At 40.2% G+C, this 24907-nt stretch overlaps 1 protein-coding gene across 2 annotated transcripts in view; it reads right to left on the reverse strand.

The window, feature by feature from the left end:
- Positions 1–24907, reverse strand: part of PLPPR1 (phospholipid phosphatase related 1) — a 119552-nt gene that overhangs the window by 70308 nt on the left and 24337 nt on the right. Inside the window, exon 1 of one of the 2 annotated variants that reach the window (XM_059493015.1) lies at positions 17991–18034. The exons of the other annotated variant lie outside the window; for it this stretch is intronic. The gene's annotated coding sequence lies outside the window, so the exon portion shown is untranslated. Of the gene's footprint in view, positions 1–17990; positions 18035–24907 lie in introns of those variants that run through there. 2 annotated transcript variants of the gene reach the window in all.

Here is a 24907-nt window from a genome sequence, read left to right on the forward strand (position 1 = left end):
CAAAGGACCAACAGGCATTGAGGAAATTGAACAATTTCAAGAGGAGAAAACCAGCAGCCTCCACCTCAGGCTCTAAACTGGTGAAAAAGGAGGGAGACCAATATTGAAGAAAAAGAAGAAAGCAAAAGAAAACTTCAAGAATACAGCAGGTAACAGTAGAATGGTGCAGATGAGAGGAAAATTGAATGAACTACACGAAAACTCCTATGGGATGGCGGGTAGGAGAGTAAAACAGACCACAGCTTTTCCCTGTGAGGTAAAAGCACAGGACTGAAAATTTTGTCTATCACTAAAATAGACTCTGGAAAACACTCTACCCTCACCCTCCCAAAAGCAGCAGCGTTTTGCCAAAGATAATTTAATGTTATTTTAAAATTATTAAAATACTGTATCATAAGAAAAAAATATTCAAAGACATTTTCTTCATTCATAAATTTGTACTTTACTCCAGAAAACTGGTTTTCTTTTTTTCTTTACAAAACCTTAGCCAACTGTTCGACTGAAACCTATTGGGCTATTAAAAAAACCAATTGGCTGCTTATGTGTTAGCAAGAATGAGAAATATTTTCATTTATAATGGAGCTTCACAGCTCTGAACAGACCTAATTTTGGGAATGCCGACCGAACATTAAAAACGTATTTCAAAAATATGTGCTGCATGGTGCTTTTGTATGCCACATCTGCTGAGCCTAAGCCCAAGCAAGCTGCTGATCCACCCATTTAAGTGCAGGGATGAAGCTTGTGCAAAGTGCCAGCTACTCTCAGGCTTCAGATGGACATCTGTGAGTAAATTCCCAAACCCCTTTCCTCCCACTGCCCTTCTATGACAGCTTAGGAAGCCAACACTTTGGGGGGGTGTTCACACAGGTCTCAGTAGAGGGGTGTTCACACAGGTCACAGGCAGAAATGTTGAAATGAGCATGGGAAGGAGCAGAGCACAGCAATGCTAGACAGGGTAAGGGGATGAAAATCAGGCGATTAACGTGGTTGTATTTATTTCTGATTTTTTTTTTTTTTCCAGGGGATGAATTCTGCATTGGAAATTTCCTCTCAAAATCATAGTGAGCTGATTTAAAAACTGGTCATGTAACAGGCACAAGCGAGTGGACTCCAGATAGAAAGAAAAAACCCATTCATTTTGTCCCCTCAGGGCTCAGCAAACTGTGTGAGTATTGATTGCAAGCTGTAATATTATGAAAGTAAACAAACAACTGCCTCTCCACAGTGTAGCCTTTGGCGATGAGGTCCAGGGGCAGGGCCTCCTGCTCCTCTTGCATTCTGGAATTCACATTGGCAGTGGAGCTGTCAGGGACACACAAGGACTGCACAGACTCTGGAAAACCCAGCAGCAAGCGCAATCTCATGTGGATCTTTTGTTGCTTCACTTGGTTTATAAAACTCCACCTTCATCCCTTGCCAAGACAGACAATGGATTTCTAGCATTCCTGCTCTTTTCCCTCATAAAAAACACCTTGGCAGAAGGTCTCCTTAATAGCAATGAAAAACAATTTTTTTGCTTTCCTCTTTTCTTTATCTGTGTCCATTATGCAGCCAAGGGAAGTATAATCCCCATCAGGTATAATCCCCATATCCCAAATTTGCCCACTTGTAAGGACAGTACTGAGCACAGCTCATGCAGTTTATGTGGGCCTCATAAACACTCCCTGGATGGAAAGCCAAGAATTTAAGAACCTAATGTTACACTACTACATTTTAAAAGAAAAGAACTACTTATTATTCCAAATCTATTTATTACTATAAAAAATACAGCCAACTATAACAAAAACATTTCTGAATTTACAGACCTTGTAATACCTCTCCCTTCTCTGTACTGTTATGCTAGCCACAGACTCCTCTGTGAATCCTGCTTAGTCTGGAGGAGGAGAGAGGGTCATGGCACAGGTTTTCTCCAAGAGAAAAGCACCAGGGCTGATGGTGAGAGTTTGTTCCTCTTTAGTGCACTCAACACCTCTTTGGTGGGTGGGATAGATTGATTTGCTCTGGTACCACCCTATATTCAATAGATTTCAGGCCTCCGCTATTGTGCCATGCCCGCTGTTTCCCATGCTGCCATTCACACAGTTCATTTTTAAAAGAATAGAGACTTGTTTGTTCTACTCAATAGTCAGAGAAACTGATGAGGATCATTATAAAAATAGGCACTAAATTACACAACAATATAAAAGCAAGCTAAAGCTAAAACTGATCAGGTAATGCCACTCCTTCAGACAACTGCTGTAAGAGTTAAAAGAGCAGAACAAAGCTTTGGGCAAACCCTGACAGCCAAAGTCTGACAAACCCTTATCCGTGCAGAATTATTTCAGAACCTGTGCTCCTACTAGAAAAGGCAACAGCATTTTTCTGGCTGCAAGGCCACAAACCTGTTTTGATGGATAAGGATGCCCTAGGTTTTGATAGACTGAAAAACATGGTTTTTCACCTACGAATCCAGCAAGGCTGTTGCAAACGCTTCTATGGATTTAAGCTCCTCATTAGGGCCAAGCCTTGGTATTCTTTGAGGTCTGTGCTCTTCCCTGTGCAATTTTGTCTTGTGACACCTACAGAGGCCTCAGAGAAGCTCACACAGACATTGTTTGGGATATTGGGCATTTGATTTTTAAAGCCAATACAGCCTACACAAACAACTGAGCTGTTAAATTTAAAGTGGCTCAGCCCACAAGGACAAATTCTCAATTTCCTGTAGCTGAAACCTTAATGCTACTTCTAAGAGTGTGATGTTACTGAAATGACATTCTGTAAGAGTTTTAATGAGACGTACCTACATCATGAGACATGACCATTTCAGGTCATTTCAGGTCAACTCTATACAGAAAGTGAGCCAGTAGTATTTTGTGGACACTTACACACCAGCATGAGTGTGTGCTCATACAAATTCATATAAACTCAAATGCTACTGGAGCCTGCAAATTGCATGAGAGACTATGGTTGAAACTAAAGGGAAAAATTTTGCATGCAATCTGACTTGGTCAGAATATGACTGAACAGTCATTTGAACACTAAAAGCTGTCAGAGGCATATAAAATATACCATCATGTCCTGTGCTGTTTGCTGCCATCCTTCCAAGCAGACCATCAGAACATCATGTCTTGTTTAATAGCACTCTACTGCTGATGCACAGCTCTCACCTCTAAAACACCATTATTCTAATTTTCAAAACTTAACTGATTAGCTCTTTAAAAATGGAAAAATTACTTCCAGCAAATTGGTATAAGGCTGCGTATCACACATACATACAGCATTTTTGCATAGAGGAAACCGTTTTTTACAAAAAATTTTATATTTTCTGCCCATCCAAGGGCCACCAATTTATGCACTGCTTTTTTAAAATACCCCAAAGACAGCATTAGACAAAGGTGCAGTCACCCCATTCACAACATTGAAGGACTTATGAACTCTGTTAAAACTCAGATTATCACAGAAAGCAGTTCTAGATTTGGCTGATGTATGTGCAGTCACTGCTTCTAGTGCTCAAAACATCACATTTTATAAATGCACAAGAGTTATTTCTCTAGGTATGCATAAACACATTAAAAAAAACATATTGAAATACTATATTCCCTAATCTACTAAGCACAATCAATATTAATAGTATGAAATATACATATTCTCACAAAGAAAATTGTTTTCTGATTTGCAGATAATGCAGTTTCAAATTTGATCTTCTTTCTCTGCTTCCCTTAGTTCATATTTTTCTCCCGTCACCTCAACCATGAGAACTGACATAATGAAATAACTGACATAATAAAAAAACATTGCACCACTGTGTTCACGTATGTGACAGCACAAACAAAACAGGAACGGGGAAAAGAAAAGCCAGGAAATGCCAAATCATTAATACCCATGGCACTGGAATGGATTATACACTGCAGCAAATACAGCACCCTGGAATGGATTATAGTTGTATATATCTTGTATGTGCATCCCTTCTTTCCCTCCTATGAGCAAGTCCTCAGCCCCTGATTCTCTTTCACTTCCTGCCTCCTTAGGGTAGCTGTCCTAAGAGCAGGTGTCACTCTCTGCATCTGCGCTCCAGTGGTTTTTAAACACAACATTATGCAGCTGCTCTGGGCCCTTTAATTCCTGGTGAACTCCCAGTACTGCCGGAGTCACAGGCTTTCCCCAGCCTCTTCATTTTAATCCATCAGTTTTTGTAAGCATCAAATTTTGTGTGAGCCCCAGAAAGACGAGAGATGGGCTGTCGGCTGGGACTGAGAGACTGGGGGCACTGGGTTTTATTTATTTTCTTGTGCTGATCTCCCCTTCCAAATACCCCAGCATGATAATTTCTGAAGCACTGCCCTGCTGCTTCTGCTCCCTCCACAGCCTTTGTGCCAAGCAAAGGTGCCACAACCTCCCTCCCCTCGTGTGCACGCTGCAAAGGCAGCAGTTTTGTACAGCCTCTTTGTCTCTTCCTAGCCCTAGGATTTTTTCTTTAGCCTATAATCATCTGTTTTCCTCCCAAAGACTCCTATTTTTCTTACCAGGGTTCTGCCTCAGGCTATGTAGCTCACATATTTCCAAGTCCTAAAATTAGATGCAAGGCCGTTCGCCACGGCTGTTCTACGTGCAGCATGCAGGTCTTGGCTACATCTGTGGTTTACCACAGCAATCCCCAAACTTCTGCAATTGCAAACAGCACCAGGGGAAAAAAAATCTGAGATGTCCACCCCACCTTTCCAAGGTGCCACCATCTTAACACATTATGCGACTTGTAAAACATACAGAAAAAAGTAAAAAACTGTAAGCTAGAGATGAAATAAACATAGTTTTAAAATTTATAAATAGCACAAACCCACATTTTTCCACACCTCAGGGGACTGTTTTATGCACACCTTGATATGCATGCGCCCTGCTTTGGAGACCACTGGTTTAACAGACCACAGACAGAGCCTGAGAATCTCTCCTGACCTAAATATGCTTTATTTTGTCACATGGCCTTTCTTTCAACATAACTCTCACATTTTAATATTACTTTTAAAGCTTGCAGAAGCCAATGTGCCTCCTCAGAACCACGATTTGTGGCTGCAGGGGATACATCTAACTCTGCTTTTATAGTCACCCACTGAGCAGCTGCAGGGAAAGCTTGCACAGCATTTCTCATCCAGCCATGGCAAGGCAAATACTTCATTTAAGAAGTCATTCAGAGCACATATTTTTATTTCAAGGGCCCAATTTCACAGGCAAGCCTGCCTAAAGTTTTGGGGTCAGCTCAGTAATTTCCTAAGGGACAACTCTGTATTTCTCATTGCACCTTTATTTTTCTTCTTTTATTCCAGCAGCAAAGAGTGCTCCAATATTCTCAATGAAGAATTTCAGCAATTCCTTAACAGGAACAGCAGAACTTGTGAACTTCTTCTCTTCTAAGTGAAGAATGGGTTAAGCCATAGGTCTCTGTCCACCCCACTGCTTTGGCAACAGCTTGGATGAGGCACTGCATTTCCTCAGTGCTGCACTCAAAACTTCCCACCTCAGCTCCCCAGTCTCACAGTGGAGTTGCTTACAGGTTTTTTGATAATGCACCGAACTTTTAATTTATTTTGCTGCAAAACTGATCTTAAATTTTACTCTCTCCCAATCTGCATGCTCTATCTAATCTTTCCTCTCTTGTTTTCTGTCCTTCAGCTTGCAAGTTTCTTGCCCTGTTTACCATTATTCCCCTGCACATCTGGTTTCTTCACAGGACAGCAGTGTTTTTTCTGCCAGGTTTGCAACTTCCTGGACCATATCCAGGAGAATCTTGCAATAATCAGGATTCTAAGAGTTGATTCCACTGTATAACCCACATCCCTAGGTGGCCTTTCTTTTCCAATGAAAAACAAGGAAATGACCATTTAGGGAGTTCCATGAATAAGCTTCCACTTCCTCTCTGATATTGTCATAACTCCAAGAGCATGTATACCTGTTTTCTGACCTCTCTCTTACAGATGTTCCTGGCTTTTCTATTCTTTATCAACTTTGCAGAAAAGTCTGCGCAAGGTAAAAATGAAAATAAACTTTTGGACCCAACTATGTGTTGAGGGATTGAGTTGATAAGAACTGCACATTTCTTCTCAGAGCTTTCAGTGGAATCATGAGGTGCTGTATTATTCAGTCTATAAAAACAGGCGACAATCCCATAATACAGCTCAGTTTAACAGCCAACATTATGCATCTGCTTCCCATTTTCAGTGGAAAAGGAACAACTAACACCTGTGTGGCAGCTGACACCTTGGCCAACAGAGCAGAGACTAACCCTGACTCCTCCAAAACGAAAAGGTGCTTTAGCCTGTGTCCACTTCTCCACAAAGGACATCCCGACTCTGCAGACCAGGAACCTGAGGGGCCCATGAAACATTTTAATCCCCAGCTGGTCCCAGCTGCTCATCATTTACAAGTGTCCAAGCACAGACCTTGTTGCTGCCCTGCACTGCCAGTGACAAGTACATCCACTGGGAGATGCTTCTGCTCCTCCTGCAGTTGGATGCATTAATGATCCCTGCAGAGAGCACAGATGCCACAAAAATGGTCAAGCCTGGGTTCTTCAAAGCATTGGTGATCTAACTGTACAGTCACCAAAGGCAGGGACAACACCTCCATAAATAACAGAGTTCAGTTACGGCTAAGACTATGTCTCAGTTTTACTGGAAATTCAGCTCCCAGCCTTCCAATCCCTGGATCCAAGGTTCCAGAGCTGTGTCTCCAAGCATTGGTCAGGCCCTAAGAACAGCTGTAATTTAGAACTGTTAAAAAGAAGATCACTGCTTAACTACATTTGCAGGCCACATTCTGAACCAAGTGCTGCCTGTCCTCCTGCAGCTGACAGAAAGCCACAGAGAGGCCAGACTGTGCATTCAGTGTGTTCAGCAGCCACAGGCCCACCTTACCCAAATTTCCCACTGCTTGGCAATGCACAGTGCACTGATCTGGTATTAATGAGTGTGCAACCACCCTCTCAGTGTTGATGAACAGGAATTGGACCCAGAGGACCTCTCTCTGAAGGCAGTAGCTGAGCATTTTTACCTGCTCCTACAAACAAAACTGGAGTGTTTCCAAATCCCACCTCCTTGCACATCCTGGCACAAAGGAAAAAAGCCAGCAGGAAACTGACAGGGAGATGGATGACAGTGGGGAGGAGAAGATCCACGGTATTGAGTTTGGTGCCGTGGAGAAAAGCTCTCACTAATAATGATTGGCATTAAAGAGGCCCATGATAAGCAATAGAGTAGCTATCACAACAGGAGGCACTTGCTCATAAAGAAATGATTGTGACAGCTAAACCCAGTCAGCTTCCCAAATGATAAGGAACATATTATAATGCTTTCCAAGTATTTGGAAAGTCTAAATTTGCAGCTTTGTCCTGATGAGAGTTACTTCCAAAAGGATCTTTTCATTTCAGGGCTGTTTGCAAAGAGATATTTGAGCTCCAAAACACCAAACAACAGTTTCTAAAAGAGAAATTGAAGTATTTAGGGTGCTGGTGATAACAAGTAGCAGGATGAAATCTAAGAAAGAGAAGTTGGGACAAGCATCAGATTTAATATTTCACACATTCCTAGCATGGAAAATTTTGGAAATATTTCAGTGTACTTGGAATTGTGACATCTTTTCCAGCCTTAATGATTGTATGATCTAGTTAAGCACACCAAACATGCATAACCTGAGAGGGCAATGCTTGCTAACAGACACAAACTAACAGCCTTTTCCCACCTCTTAACCCAAGTGAACAGGCCATAGTTGACACCTCTTCCACTCTCAGTGGACATGCAAATATAGAAAGAATTAGAAAGTAACCATGTTAGCATCTCTCACAGAAAACTGAAAGGGCTACCAACACCTTCTGTGTATGGTTTTCATCACAGACATCCACATACATTACAAGTCCAGCTCTGGGATCCCCAGCTGTCACAGATATCTTTTTGTGAAAATCCTTGTCTTTAGGATTTTCCCTTCTGAGAAGCTGAGGCCTTAGAAACAAAATGTAAACAATGGTTATCTGCTGCTGTGGAATGCATCAGGTGGATTTTTGATTGGGCCATCTTGAATGTTTACAGTTAATGGCCAACCACAGACCAGATAGCTTGGACTCTCTGTCCGAGACACAGATCTTTATTGTTCATTCTTTTCTATTCTTAGCTGGCCTTAAGAGGAAACCTTTCCTTCTATTCTTTTTCGTATAGTTATAATGTAATATATATATCATAAAATAATAAATCAAGCCTTCTGAACATTCCACATTCTCATCTCTCTCCTCATCCAAGAACCCCTGTGAACACTGTCACACCCAGCCTGTTGAAATGAGACCAGAGGAGGCCACTACATTTATCAGAGCACTGGTGCTCCTCTCCTATGAAGAAAGACTGAGAGAGCTGTGCCTCTTCAGCCTGGAGAAGAAGAGGCTTTGGACAGACCTTTCATGGCTTAAAGGGAGTGATACAAGAAGGCTGGAGAGGGAATTTTCACAAGGGCATGGAGTGGCAGGACAAGGGGCAATGGCTTGAAGCTAGAGGGGGGTAGATTTAGGTTTAGATTAGGTAATAGGAAGAAATTCTTCTCTGTGAGGCCCTAGCACAGGCTGCTCAGAGAGGCTGTGGACTCAGCATCTCTAGAAGTGTCCAAGGCCAGGCTGGACAGGGCTTTGAGCAGCCTGGGGTAGTGGAAGGTGTCCCTGAGCTTTACAGCTCCTCCCAGCCGTAACAGTTCTGTGATTCCACATGGTGCAAATAAACCCCACAGCCAGTTTAAAACATCTGCAGATACACTCTCCCAAGCTAATACTTGACACTGCTTTTTCAAATTATCTTTGAGTCTCTCTCAGTGATGATTTGTGGACATAGCAGGACTTACAGAAAATCAGAAAACTTAAAGGTGTAGTTAGAAGCAGTTCCATGACTTCTGCACGAATAGTTGAACAGTCTGCATGGTGCCAGTGTCTGCCAGTGACTTCACTTGGGTGAGATTTCCTATTTTCCTTTTATCGAGACATTGCTGTCAGAGGAATAAAATTCATTCCACTGTTAAACTAGCATGTTCCTTATCATCAGGCAAGGTTTCATAACAGGCAGGAAAAGACAATTTGATTTATGTATCTCTCTGTCCAGAATTCTCCTCAGAGGAAGTCCTAATCTGTACTATCTAGAAATAAAGGGACAAAAATAAAACATTTTCAGTACATAGAACTTTTTTAGAAGGGCTCCTCACAGACCTTAGACAATTTTAGCTCATCATTCTTATGTGATAACATCACTAAAAATCAACACAAGTGGTAGAAGCAGGATGTGTTCCTTTGAACAAAACTTCAGCTTCTGAAGTTTGTGCAGTCTGAACCAGTCAGCCACCAAAGATATTCACAACTTCTGTCTTTGGCATTGCCTTTGGTTGCACCTTCTTTAAGGCCACAGGAACGACTGATAGCAATGTGCCACAAAAGTCAGACTGGCTTTAAAATCAAGGCCTCTAATTCCCTACAGATCTGTTTGCTTGTTGAGGGTAAGTAAGGCTGGAATAAACTCTGATCAAAAGAAATTTGCATTTCTCTGAACATGGCTTTCCTTAGAATAATCTAGCAGATTGTTGCCAGTCCAGGTCACCCAGCAAAATAATCTGAAGACAAATTAAGTTCTAGAAGCTGTTTTCAAAAATTCATGTGACTGCTAACAGTCAGTCACCACTTTTCCATATCACTAATTCAAATCACATTAAGAGCACCTAGGGCATTGCAGGAACCAACTGCACATATTTGCTGAGGACAGGAGCCAAGTCTTGTAGCTAAACCCTGAGTGAACTGTGTGTTAACACAGACTAATAATGGATCTAACAAAGCTCGGGTCAGTTTGATTCTACTGACAGGGATACAATCTCTGCATGGACCAAAAGCAAGCAGAGGCCTGTCAGAAAAAAAACATTTTCAGAATGAGTGCAACAAAACTATTGGGATTTGCATAAGGAAGACATGAATTTAAGCAAGTGGAGGGAAGAGGGAAGCAGATAGGGAAAATGCCCGAAGAAACAGAAGACAAAGGGTTAAAAAGAAAGGCATGCATTAATCACCAGAGCAGTGCAAGAAAAGTTTCACTGACACAGAAAAGGTAAGCTGCCAAGACAGTGAAGAACACATCTGGAAACATAAGATATCGTGAAAAGGAAAACTTTTGAACTGTGAAATTCAATAACTTTTCACAAGGCTTGAAAGAATGTAGAAAAGGTGAAGTTAAATATACTGAATTGCAAGATCCACACTAGCATCTACTGCTAGACTACAAAATAAACGTGGGTGTAAACCCCACTCACAACTGCCAGCCAAGCAGAGTCCCAGAGATGTATCAGGGCTCCACCTTGAACTGGCTCACCTCCCCAGTTCACACCTGAGCTATAAAACACTCATTAACAAGGGGATACAAATGTGCCTTACTCCACTACAGAGAAAGGGCTCTGCTATTAAACTGAGTGAAACCATGCACACTAAAAACAAACTCCAAACTCATCTCCGCAAATTTTAATAAATCCACAAGATTGGATGTAATTCAGTGAATAGAGGTAACACCAAGATGAGTGATGAGGCTGGCAGGCCTGAAGGGCAGAATGCCATCCGAGGGACCTGGATCAGCTCAGGAAATGGGCCCTTGGGAATCTCATCAAGATCTCCAAGGCCAAATACAGAATGCTGCTCCTTGGTCAGGTCAGTCCCATGGAATGGACTGAGAGCAGCCCAGAGGAGAAAAGACTTGGGGGTACTGGGGGACAGGAGGCAGGATATGACCTAGCAATGGGTGCTGGCAGCTCTCAGTTGTGTCCTGGGCTGCATCCAAAGCACTGTGGGCAGCAGAGGATGAAGGAGATTCTGCCCCTTTGCCCCAGTCTGGTGAGACCCCACCTGTGACAGTGGTCACAAGGGCCTTTGGATGAGGGAAGAGACGAGAATGTTGACTCCATGTTCAGAAGGCTTGATTTATTATTTTATAATATATATATTATATTGTAACTATAATAAAAAGAACAGAAAGGTTTCTTCAGAAAGCTAAGCTAAAAATAGAAAAAAAAAATTATAACAAAAGGCAGCTCTCTGCGACTCTGTCCCCGAGAGACCTTGGTCCATGATTGGCCATTAATTATAAACATCTAAGATGGGCCAATAACAGATGGACCTGTTGCATTCCACAGCAGCAGATAATCATTGTTTATGTTTTGTTGCTGAAACTTCTCAGCTTCAGCAGAAAAAAACCTAAAAAAAGATTTTCACAAAGAGATGTCTGCAACACCCCACCTGCAGAGCTGCCTCAAGCTGTGGGGTCCCAGCACAGCAAAGACGTGAACCTGCCCCAGTGAGTCCATGAAGATGCTCAGAGGGCTGGAGTCCCTCTCCTATGGAGAAAGGCTGAGAGAGTTGGGATTGTTCAGCCTGAAGCAGAGCAGGCTCCAGGGAGACTTACTGTGACCTTTCTATAAGGAAGATGGGGACAAACATTTTAGTTGACATAAGAAAAGGGATAGTGGTTTTAAAGGGAAGGGGGGTCAATTTACACAGATATTAGAAAGAAATTATTTTACAATGAGGGTGGTGAAACAGTGGCACAGATTGCTCAGAATGGTGGTGGATGCCTCATCTTGGACTCACATTCAAGGTAAGGCTGGGCAGGGCTCTGAGCATCCTGATCTGTAAGATATCTGTGCCCATGGCAGGGGAGTTGAACTAGAGGGCCTTTGGAAGGTCCCTTCCGGCTCAAACCATTTGATGATTCTAGAAAGATAACAAGCAGTTTGAAAAACAAATTCAAAGAAGTAGAATTACAGAATCAAGGTGCCGATGGCTCACCATCATCTCCTCTTCTTGATAAAGACTGAGGCCACTAACCAAAGGACTCAGAGGGTCATCAGAAGGGCCAGTATGCAGAAGAAAAGGGCAGGTACTGGCAAGTGTATGTAACAATTTTGCTCAGAGCATGAAAGGGAATTACTTGGAAAAAAAGCAGATAACTTGCACTGTTCACATAATTTCTACCAGAGTAGCAGCTGGTGTGTGTTGACTAAAGTGTTAAGACAGATTAGAAAATAACCTTTTGGCTCTGCTTAGGAGGTATATTTCCTATATGCTATATATAGGCTGCAGAAGGACAAGAGGAAACAACCCATTATCTGATTAATTAAAAAAAAAATCAGTCTGAAATGATTATTCCTTTTCAACTTGTATGAATTCTTTCCAGAGATACTAGTCACAGAATATTTCACTAACTGGGGTGATGGAGTTTGGTAATACCCAGGACCTCATATTGTTTCCCACCATATTTTAACTTGATCTCACCTCACTAATTTTGTCTTCAATTAGAATGTGTTCTCTTCTCCACTGCACTGCCCACACCAAGTTTTGCTTTGGTTGATGTTATTGATTTTGCTCCTTAAGTCATGAAACCTGACAATTATACATAAACCAAAATATTTTAGAACAACTTTAAAATGGGACTTTCAAGGACCCTTAGGTAAGAAGTGACAAACTACATATATGCAGTCTAAAATCATGGGAGAGATAATAATAGCTTACAATATTTACTTGAAAACTATTATTTTAAAGATAATACTCCTCAATTGGTAATTTCCTGGGTTTTTCTATTTTTTGGAATGCATACCTTCCTATCACAAAGGTTTTCAATGAAACCATTGTGAGTGTAACTTTAACAAAAATCAAAACAGAGACAGAGATTATGTGGCCACCGGACGCTGGGAACAAAGGCTTTAAGGCAAGCATAAAATATAATTCTACAAACCCATTTTGTACAACCTTATCATCAACACAAGATGCTCTGCACATGGTTTTTGGAGACCAGAAGAATGGAAATGCTTTCATTTCCTTCTGGGTGGTAGCAGATCTCTGCCCATCCTTCAGTGGATGTAATGCAGGAAGGCTTTTTTCTTCTGTTTCTGAAGGCATAATAGTGACAATAGAAAAGCTTTTGTGGGAGCAGTTATTTTCACCAGACCCACACTCAAAGAAAAACCGTGCACACAGATAAGAATATCTGTTAGAAACCACTTTCACAAACGACATTTTCTTTTGAGACACCGCAGGATATGGGCTGAAGAGAAGAGGCTGCCTGATTTAAAATCACTGGAGTGAAATATGATTGCTACTGTTTACCCAAACACCAAATGCCTTCACTTTCTCATTCACATTTACCAAGATGGAATCTGACTACAAAACCTGCTGTCCTCCAGATATTATGACAATCCCAAAGGTGAAGGGCAAGGAAAACTTTGGGAGGGAAGAGGTGGGAATCAGAGTCCACTTGCTATCATGATCCAGCAGCAGAATAACAGATGGAAAATTAGTCCCTTACCCAGAGAATCTTATAAAAGTATCCTTTATTCACACACAGACCAATAAATCCATGGTGTGAAGGAAAAATCAGTACAAGTTTCTGGGAACAGATGCCTTTGTTTCACCTTCAATTTGGATAAGCTTAATATAATTTAAAAAGTGCCACGCTCTCAACCAAAAGAGAGAAAAAGCACACAGAAATAAATGACTGTGTCACCACCACAGCCTTCACTGGCCTATACCACAGAGGCTTCTCAGTCTGAGGACACTGATCTCTGATCCTTGAAACAATGTGCTAAATGCTGCTGTTCAGTCATTTGCCTCCTACACTCCCAGTGGAAAAAAAGAAAATAGGTGACAGCAACCAACTAGTTGTCAATCTTAAAATTGCAGCAGTTACATTTTCTTTGCTCACTATTCTTTTTCTTTTTCTTTTTCTTTTTCTTTTTCTTTTTCTTTTTCTTTTTCTTTTTCTTTTTCTTTTTCTTTTTTTTTTCTTTTTCTTTCTTTTTCTTTTTCGTTGCAAGCATAGAACATGTGTAAGTGTAGGCTTGCACTGAGACTGCGAAATGTCCTCCCCAGGGCCATGAAGACACTTCACCTAAAATTAGATAATGTAAAATAGCAGAGAACATGCTGCAATTACATAGAGCCATTAAAGCTCAGAAGAATTTAACTCTGCAAAGGCATTCTTTTTGAAACCAGAACTTTTCACAAAAAAGCCATTTGGAATTTCAAAACCTTTTTCACCATCCTGAGGTGATGGAGTGCATGTTTTGTGTGTGCTTGTCAGAGAAAGAAAGAGAAGAAAGAAGTCAGGGGTAAAAAGAGCTCAAACTTCTGGAAGCTATTGTTTTTGAAAGAGTTAATTCGATTTTCAGCATGAGCACTTTAAAATTTGCTACAGCTAAAAGCCTTCTTAATAACCTAAAACCCCCTAAAACAACACAACAAAAAACCTTGAAAGATTGTTCACACTCTAACTTTCAAAATACAAAATTAAACATTTAAGGACAGTTTTCACCTCCTCCTTTTTCTCCCACTTTCTTTTTGAGAGTTTAAGCTTCTTATCTGTGGATCAGCAGTTTTTTCTGATCATGTCAAATACCAATTTTCCCACATTTCCCCTTATCTCTTTCAGTTTAAATATTTAGGATTTCACAGCTTCTCAAAACCAAGCACAGGCCCAGTAAACCTTTGCATGGGTTGGTGAATGTCCTCTCTGTCTGTATTTAGCATTAATATTTTATGATCCTCTAACAGTTCCATTCTAGGAAGCAGAGGGAGGGCTGCAAAAAAAACCCCCAAAATAAATACACCCCAGAATTCCTTTCTAAAAGGGTAAGTTGTTCTGCAAGGGTAGTTTTTACCAACTGAGAGGTTCTGGTATTGATAAACCTCTCCCCTTGCCTCAAAAGTCAGCGAAAAAGATTCTTTTTTTCAGCTATTGTAGATGATGACAAACACAGAAAACAGCTCACCCTTCCCCAGGCATAGTGTATTCCCCCTTGCTATTCTGTGACAAGTGAAATTGAGGTTTTATACCTCTGGGACCAGGTTTTAATTCTCTGCTTGTTCTATTCCTGTTACAGCTCTCCTTGGAGAATTTGGTTTGCTACTGCAAGTGAAATGCTTTACCAAAAACAAACAAAGCCAAAACAAAAACTCCAAATATTCTACAAATTCTGGTCTTTCTAAGTACTCTTTACATTAATATAAGGATCTTGTGTTTATTCCTAAGAACATTACTCCTGTATCACTTGAAAACAGACTTCTTCCTTCTGTTCACCTTCTCCTCCCTCCTCTGTTCCTCCTTTTCCCATCCCTCCATCTTCCACCTTTCCTTATTTTCTTCAGATTGAACAAGCAAGTCACCAGTCTGCCCCACATCAAGGCAGCCCCTAGATTTTGGATGCAAGCAAAGAAACCACAGAAGCCCAGGGCCCTTTGCCCGCCCACTCTCTCTGACAGAGGTATGAGCTCAGGGGATTGCCATCCCTGCCCCACATCATGGCTATTGATGAGCCAAAGCCCAAATCCCTCCTCCCAGAGATGGGGACAATGAGGTAATTTCCCTCATTTTTCACACCCTCAGCTATCAGTTTCAGGTTTGTGGATCAAGGAGGCCAAAATGTCTGTTCAGATGAAGCTCTCCAGCAATGGAAATCAGGCACCCTTTAAAGCAGTAGCTGTTTCTGATGATGAAATGGAGGAAATGCAGCTACAGATTTGATTGCATATCTATCCGAGAATTCTGGTTTTGCTCAAGACTCAAACCTGAACAATATATGAGGCCTAATTATACACACAAAGGCAAATTATTCTCAGATACAGTAACAGCTAAGCTTTGCATCCTTTTCCAACTTAAGGGTTTGCAGCAAGATAAAAGGCATCGAAAAGCATTTCTCATAAGAATAACTATTCTATTAAACATATCCCTTTTTTGGCACTACGCAGTTTCCTAATGCATGAAGTCTTGAATCTGTCACCTTGAGGGCACATTCAGAGTGGTGGTGATTATAAATTATTCCACTTCACAAAGAACCCAGATCCTTATTACTCTGCAGCTGGTGGCAACCATTTTAACACCTACTATGATCCATACTATCAGCAAGGGGGAACTGAGCACCTCTTAAAGAATGAGTCCTGTGGGTTTTGTGCATGCACAGAAACCAAGACCCTGCCCCAGAAGGAGAAAAATAATACGGGCTTGCCTGCAAGCAAATACACCCTCAAGCAGAGTATTTTAAAAATCAAAATATGGAAACCTTTAAAGCAAATATCTACTTAAAGCAAACATCTATGATTCCTGTTTTCTGAAGCCACTCTGTAAATCCCAGGGGTCCATTTAGCCAAGGTAGCATGAACCAAATGCTGGGCCATGTGGTGTGAACAGACGGGCACCGAGGCAACGCCAGAAGAACCTGCAGGAGCTTTAGCTTTGATCCTCAGCACAAAACACAGCCTCCCCCAAGATAAGAACCTTCAACAGGGGACCTTAGGCCAGATCAGACTTGTAATCAAAGGATAATCTTTAAAGCAGAACTCTAAAGTCCTTTTTAAAGAGAAAACTGCAAAATGTTCAGGAAGTGAAACTAGAAACTACCCTTCTAATGTACACATCAGATTTTCTTTATCATTAAGTGCTCAAAAGTGAAGTATCTACATGCAAAAAAGGTGAATTCTTTACACTCAGTGAACTTGCAGCTCATCCAATTTGGTCTCAGAGAGGCACAGTATCTTTCTCTGATAAATTGCCAAAGATGAAGACTATTTTAGCAGGAATAAAGTGATAAGACTATTTAAAGTGGTGAAGCAATTTCAGTTAACTGAGAAAGTTACTTTATGTTAGTAATATTCCTCATCTCAGGAATAACTTAAAGGGCAATAAAACAATTAGGAAAAAAGGAACTAGAATATTAAAGTGTGTTTCAAAGCAGATTTCAGAAAAAGTCTCACATGTAACATCAGATACTCCTAAGTAATGGGAATAAGATTGAAAAACTGTTGATAGACTCACAAGGCCTCAGTTTTGCTTTTAAGAACTGCTGCATACATGCAAGCTTGTGTATGAGTCCTTGGATAATTTAAATGTTTGTTACTTCTGCTCTCTTTTCCTCCACATCCCTCTGCACAACTTGTAAATCAGAGTCCTTCAAGCAATGCAAGTCCTGATTATAAAAAGTCAGGGTGCTTGTCGGTTTCTCGGCTGTTTAGGTGACCTGGAAAGGCTCAGGGTGGCCTTGGGCAGCCCGCGCTTCAAAGGACGAAAAGAGGCTTCAGATCTTTTCTCTTTCTCGGTGTTTATTAATTGTTTATCTAAAAGATTTTCTCTCGGCTTGACAGAGGTCTGCACAGCATGTCAGCCATGGGCATACTGCGCGCCCCCGGGGCGGTCACCTATCTTTATACTCGAAATTACGTATACAATAGTTATCATTTTTCCCCAATGCCTTTTACCCTTATTAACCAGTGCACTTTTAGTAATAACCAATCCCAAAGTGCCAACATCACCACAGAATATGGAGGCCAAGAAGAAGAAGAAGAAGAAGAACAGGACACGCCCCAATTCCTCCATCTTACTTCTTTAGACCCCCCTGTACAGAAATCCTAAACCCTGTGTCTTACACTCTAATTAACTTATCCCTTCACCATTCACCCCAGTGAAATCCTCCCGTCCTCATCCAGGTGTCGTCTCCTGTGTAGGATCAAAGTCCAGCCACCAGACACTTCTGGCAACATTCCAGGACCTCCGAGCCCCCCAAGGGTGGTCTCGGTCACTCTGCACCTCAGTCCTGAGGTGCTGAGATCCCACAGGTGCTTTTTTAAAAATATTTGCTATTACAATCAAGAATTAAAGGACAGTAATTGAGGATTCTGCTGGAGTGCCATTTCCAAAGCATGTTCATTTGCCAGTCATCAGCAGTGTTGTTTTTTTTCCTACTGCTTTGTTTTCATTACCACATTCATAATTTTTCAAACTCCAGTCTGTCAATAGTAATGATTTCTGCACCTAATATACTCAAACAGTGCAAACATATTTGCCTGAGGAAGGCAGAGAGCCTGTGAGCTCCTATGAAATGCAGACACTGCATTCCCAAGGTCTCCTCACACTCTGTGTACACAGAGGCAAAGTCTAACAATCCTGCCAAGTATTAAACTTGCCCTCAATTTATGATATCACCTTCTTCATCCATCAGATTGTCCACTGAAGACAAAAGCACTCTTTAATCTTTCTTTGTGAACTTCTATGTAGCCTCTGTCCTGTAGATGTAATTCAGACCTGCATTTCACAATTGTCAAATGAGTGAGTTGGAACCTGCAGTCATCATCACCATTATTATTATTATTATTGCTATTATTATTGCTATTTATTATTATTATTATTACTACTACTAGTACTACTAGTACTACTATTACTATTATTACTACACCAATGCACTGAAGGAACAGGATATGATGTTTCATAAGCAACTACAATAAAGGTAAATAAAAGCCCCATTAAACCACCAAACCCAACCAAAATGAAAAAAAAATTATTAAAATCTAACCCAAGACTTTTTCCAGTCAGCATTAACATTTTATTTTTCAAAAGTATCCATTTCATTAGGAAAATGAGAAAACCCATGAAATCTTGTTTCTAAAATGGAAAAGAAAAATTCCCAAAGCAAGTGAAGACCCAAAGCAGAAGTAACTTACATATCCAGGAGTGTAAACACACAAAATTGCGCTGCCTTACCATGTGATTAGAAACTTGGCAAATACCATCATGAAGAATAATCCACGTCACAATGAAAGGGAGAAAAAAAAGAAAAATAAAAGAAAAAAAAGGAAGAAAAAAAAGTGCTTGAGTATATGAAGTGCTTCAGAGCAAATCTATCTCTCCAATATTTACAGACTTACAGACCCTTGAAAAAGATGAAATCACAGTAGTAACAAATACAATTCTTAATTTTTAAACAACAGCGTCCATTAAGAGATGAGCAGCATGGGAAACAGGAATAAAGTCTCCCACATCCCAGCCTGTGTCCACCACTATGATACCATGGAAACTAGACAATAAAAGAAGCCTATTTCTAAACATATTCACCTTTTCTGTGATTTGCTGAAAGTTGAAAGTGCAGTTCAGAATCCAGAAAATTAAAGTGTGGATATTTCAGAAGTGGGAGCTTCAAAATGCTTTCAGAGCTGCAGGCAGAGCACTTTGATAAATTGCCACAATCTGCAAAGGTCTTACTGGAAAAGGATGCCAAGTAAGAGAGAGAGGGGCAACAAACCCACTTGATGCTCTGGTCTAGAAAGCTTTGAGGCAGAGTGCAGAGCTGTGGTATGGCCATCTAGACTGAATGTATCTGGCTGCGTCACAGAAGTATAAAGGTTGGTAAGTTTTCCAAACAAAGAAAAATGCATGACAGAAAGAACTTAGAACAAGCTTTAATGAAATTTTCTTCAAATTTTCGTCTGTAATTTGGAAGCATGATTTTTTTTTGTTTTGTTTTGTTTTTTCTGTCTGAAAAAAACAAAAAGGTTTACATCTTGGGCAATTTTTAGTGAACAGTCTTCAAAAAATTGTCTTTCACATGTCAACTTATTTTTTTAATTGTTCCCACCATTATTTTGCATATTTTCCTTAAATCACAGCTCACTAGTAAGGTGAAAAGATAACAGCAGAAAAAAAAATAATGCTGTGAGTGGAGGAAAAAAAAAACAACCCACCACCAAAAATCAAAACAGACTGAATGTCCTTCCAAGTTTGTGCTTATTTGGTGAAATTTTTGGTATACGTCCCTGTAAAAATGAATGCCATTCCATCCCATGCCTTCTTATCACTGACTTTTTTCTGCTGTTTTAAACTGAGCAGATGTTAGTAAATAATAAAAATTTTGTATCTATTGCATCAGAAAAACATAGATGAAAGATTTTTCACCTCAACAATTCACTAATGAGCCTAATTTGCAATTTGTAAGACTTAACTTCATATTTGGTTGTTAGGCAACCAAATTACAACGAAAATGGCAATAATATATTTTAAATAACTGCCTTCATTTATAGTTGCATGATGCCCACAGCCCTTCCCTCCTAATTAGGACACAGAAGGCATAATGAGCAAGTTTATATTGGTCATGTACAAGAATTACGGAGTGGAAAAGGCAAAAAGAAATTCTGACTTCTGGCAGCTATGTTTGGAGTCAGATCACCAACTTCAGAATCACTGGACACAGTAATTAGATGCAGGGGAGCCCATCAATCATCATTAATGTTGTCTGTAAAAATAAGAGCAGCTGCATAACTACATTCACATACCTGGTAACCACTTCTGAATATACCAATTTGCTGCCCTTTTTAAAGCCACTCATTTTGAAAAATCCTGTCATTGTTTCCAAATGGAATTTCTGAAAAAAAAAAATCTATTATTTTCCATTAGACTTGGGGAAAAAAAAAAAAAGAAAGAGGTTTTTATCGTGTCTGAAACAGACGCTCACATTTTGAAAAGGATGCCATTGATTGTACAGATCATTACACAACAGGCATTTCCTGAGCCTGCTGAAATCAGCTGGCAAAACTGCTATCAAAACCGGACTACAGTCAGCACAACAATGCTCCTTCTTTTGTAGAAAATAGCTGATGAGATTATACTTGGCCGAGGTATCACCCTCATCCAGTGAAGTCTGAGAGAAAGTTCTTCCAGACAGAACTGTGGAACTTCCCACAAACCCTTTTTGCCAAAAATGCAAGAAACCCAGAATTAATCATGGAAATGCTGCAATGAACATCTTTAGAACATAAAATATAGGGTCCCATAGGAACAAGGATACACAAAGCAGATTTTGCTACTACTTCTGTGACTGGCTGCAGGATTTTTACATCTTTGGAAGATTAGGAAGACTGATATTTTCAAGATTTTAAGTTGATTTGAGAATGCAAGGGCCTGAAAATATGATATGAGTTACTATTTTGCTTTATTATATTATAACTTATATTCATAACTCAACTAAGACCCCTCAGTCTGAAATATCTGTGTACATTTGCTCCACCTATATTAACTTTTTAATTATTTAAGGAAGTTTTTTCACACTGTATTTGCCTACAGTGTATCATAGAATTCCATATTGTTCCACATTGTGATTTCCTATTCTTTCTGTAGTAGAAGACTCTCTTATATCCAATCAGGATTCCCCTTCCCTCTTCACAATGTAACAAAGGTAAAATGGTTATGATTCTCTAATATTCATACATTAGATCTAGAAACAGAACTGCCAAAAGTATATACTGTAACCTGGCAGACCAGTAAACTTGTATTTTCATTCTGCATTGGATATTGTGCAAGTTTTCAATTCCTAATTTTATTAAAATAGCCCATTTTCAGGTCCAGAAGTCCAGATTCATGTTTTCACTAACAGAGACATCTCTCGATCCATAGACAGAAGTGCCCAGGCATAAAACACATAAAGATAAAAGATTAACTGGTGGCAAAGTGGGTCATGATTTTTTTATTTTCATTTAATAGAACTCTCAACAGCTGCAAAGGAAAGCACTTTTGTTTCCACAAGCAGGGAGAGAGTGTCCTCTCCTCCTGAGAGCAGAGATGTCTTCTCCACACATGAAAGAAAAGCCACTAGAATTTTCTACATGCCACAGTAATCAGATTTCCATCTTCCCTCACACTACAATGAAGTGGCTGGCTATTTAGAAGAACAGCACCACATTTTACAAAGGAAAATGAATAATCCACCAGCTCTACATGTTTGACACTTCACGAAGGAGCTCGTGAATGTGTTTATTTATCACTCCCTCTTTTTACTGTACTCTATTGTCTGAACTGTTTAGCATCCCATGGAAGCCGGCACATTTTCTCCAACACATTAAAACAAAACAAAAAAAAACCATCTAGAGAACGACATCACAAAGTATCTCTAGGCTTATACCTGTTTATTCTGCTCATCCAGCATCCAGCAACAGCAGCCTCTGGGAGCTCCTGCCTGACTCCAATCCTCACTGTGAGGGTTGCCTGCTGCTGCTAAGAAAGAAAATATATCACAAGGCTTTCACCTCTGAGGGCAGATGTCAGTGCTTTCAAAATCAGTGCTAGGCACTCCTTCCCATGTATTTGAGACACCTGACTGTGCCCCTGGGCAGGCTGGCTGCTCCTACTCCTGTCCCTCCTCTGACTCCTGGAAAGTCACTTCATCCCTGTGCTTCTGGCATTTTATTTTTCACAATTCAGCATTTGTAATTCCAAAGAGACATGTCCAAAAAATTCTGTGAGCTAGCTACTACAGTGTTTTTGTCCCTCAGATGAAAAGGGAAAGATGACAGCCAGGCTATAGCTTCCTCACATAAAGCGGAGTGAGATGGAAGCAAGTGGTTGTGTGGGTTTTTGGCAAACTAAAACCTATCAAACTCATTTTCTTCACTACAGATCTCTTAGAGAATGGCAATCTTTTCCCAAGCTATGTTAGTAGAAAATTTCAGGGTGGTCAACAGCATCACTGCAGCACAGCACTTCTTGTGACCCACTACTAGAGTTGCACTGCTGAAAAAAAAAAAAACAGCAGAGAAAGCAAATCTTTTGCAACCCCACTTACTCCCCTTGTCTGACACACTGGAGACAAGTGCCAAAGCTAAAAGGGTAAGTTGTGACAGCATGATGAGAAACTCTCACTCAAGCTGGAAAAAATTCATACCATATCTGAAAACACCATGGAGATACAGCTTAAGTTCCCTATTGCAAGCCTCTAAATAGCAGTCAGATTTGTAAGTTTTTTTTTTTTTTTTTTTTTTTTTTTTTTTTTTAATACCCTGACTCCCTACCAAAAACTCTGTCAAGTTCAGTTTCTGGGGAAAAACCCACACACACCTTCAAAAACACAACCAACTTTAAAAAAATACCCTACACAGACACTCACTCTTTCTCTGGTACAAGTTAAGTCTGTCCCTCTACTCAGGCCAGGAATTCATTGAGCTCATGGAACAGCACCATTTTCTGTATGGTTTTCCTCAGTTACATGATCAGAATCCTTCCTGCTCCATTTAGCAGTCCTAACTACTAAGCTAAAGGCAAGTGACTCTCCATAACAGGTTACAATGGCACCAAGGACTGAAACACACTCATTTCACTGTATTCCTAAATTCATGTAAACATTCAAGTCCAAGCCAGATGGGAAATTTTGGAGAAACCATTTATTGAGAAAGATAGTGCCAAAAATGACACACAGTCATAATTAGAAGTCATTTGCTTAAATCATTTGGGTTTGACTTTCTCACAAATGCCTTCCCATGTATTTGAACAAAACTCAGTTCCTTCATGCTCCATGGAAGTTATATTGCTACATTATTTATCAACTAAGGGAAAACAAGTCCTTGCAAAGCATCCAGCAGATATGGACACTATGTGCTAACACTAACAGCTACTTTGCAACCAGACAAAATAATTCAAATTAATTGGGACCCATAAATGCAGTAGAGAAGCTAGAGTATGCAGCTTCTCACAAAATGCACACAGATTGTGCTCTGTGCGGGTTCATTTTCAAAAGTCAACAACTTTCTGCATTGTGAAAAAGAAGCAATGCTCTAATTGGTAAAGAATGTAAAGCCCTGTTCTAGATAAAAGCAAAACCAAATCACTTTGCCCTTAAGCTATTGTACTGACAGAGTGAAACTGCTGATTTCTAATCAATATATTCCAGCCTGTCCTGTTCCAGATCATGGCATTATTAATCCACCTGTTAGTTCACTGCTATGAAATTCAGTTTTTCTGTCTACACAGCTCCATTAGTAATAAGAGAACTTCCAATTTTCTTTTTTTTTTCCCATTAAGGAATTTCAAAGACAGTCTTCAATACACTTATCATATGTAAATGTTTTTGAACAATTTAATCCCACAAACTGTAGTATTATATTCAAGTAGAACACATCAAATTTCATTTGACATGTGGGAAAATAAAATTAAAGCATGAGTTTAATGCATAAACAGGATAAATAGATAGGATTTTGCTTCATCATATTGAATAATTATATCCTGGCACAGTGCCCACATCATATTCATTATGAAGAGACTACAGTGTACAGCATGCTAACTTTCTCAGACTATGGCTAGATGACTGACAAATCAGAAGTCTTACAGGTTGCTTGCTATTTCTGCCTTGTACATTCCTGGAACTCTTGTAATTCCTCGTTCTATTACCTCCATTAACCAGGATGGTCAATAGGAAAGCTGCTCATGCCGCTTGCACTGTGCAAGTGTTCACGTGGCGCTGTGTGCACTCCTTACACCTCCCAGCTTGCAGTGGGTTCCCCTCCAGGCCTGCCCTCAGCCTGCTGTAGGGACTGGAGAAGGCTGTCATCATTGTTTGCACCCTAAGGAAACACAGGGCTGTCCCCATCCTCCTGCTGCTGTGAGGCTGGGCCATCTGTGCAGCTTAAAAAGAATCTGCACTTACCAGATCTCTGTCTTCTTCTGTGGTTTTGCTTTGGAAATATGCTTCACTAATGGCATTGTCTAAACTACTCTATTACTTTAGTCTAAAAGAAGCATTCTCAATACCCAACATTCTACCTTATTGATAATAATAAAAAAAAAGAATTAAAAAGCACCAGGCACCTAATCCACACACGATAAAAGGGAAGGATTCAGTGCCTGGCCACAAGAGCCACATCCTCAGTGCTGCAGCAGATGCCACTGTTGGCAGCATTTGCTTGCCCAGCAAAGACCACAGAGAATATCAAGTCAAATTTGTAATTTTCAAAATGCAAAATTTTTTTTGCTTTCTCACAAGAGTTTTTCTGCTGTACTTTTTTCCTCCTTCCGTGACACCACTTATCCACTCCCTCATATTCTGCCCAACTGTCAGGTGATTCCCATGGAAACTCCAGTCACAAGATTCAAATGAAACATAAAGAATTTGTACCCATGGATATTGCTTTAGGATATCCTTCCAACCAAATCAGTGGGATAAGATTCTCAAATGAAGGTGACATAACCAATCACCCACCAAATTTTACGTTCTTGTAGCTTATAGAAAGCATGACGCTTAAGATGTCATGCTAAATGAAATGTTCTTGCTAAAGTGAAACTTGAAAGACTAAATAAACCATTCATAG

This window comes from Ammospiza nelsoni, chromosome Z (genome assembly GCF_027579445.1).
Source record: "Ammospiza nelsoni isolate bAmmNel1 chromosome Z, bAmmNel1.pri, whole genome shotgun sequence".
NCBI lineage: Eukaryota > Metazoa > Chordata > Aves > Passeriformes > Passerellidae > Ammospiza > Ammospiza nelsoni.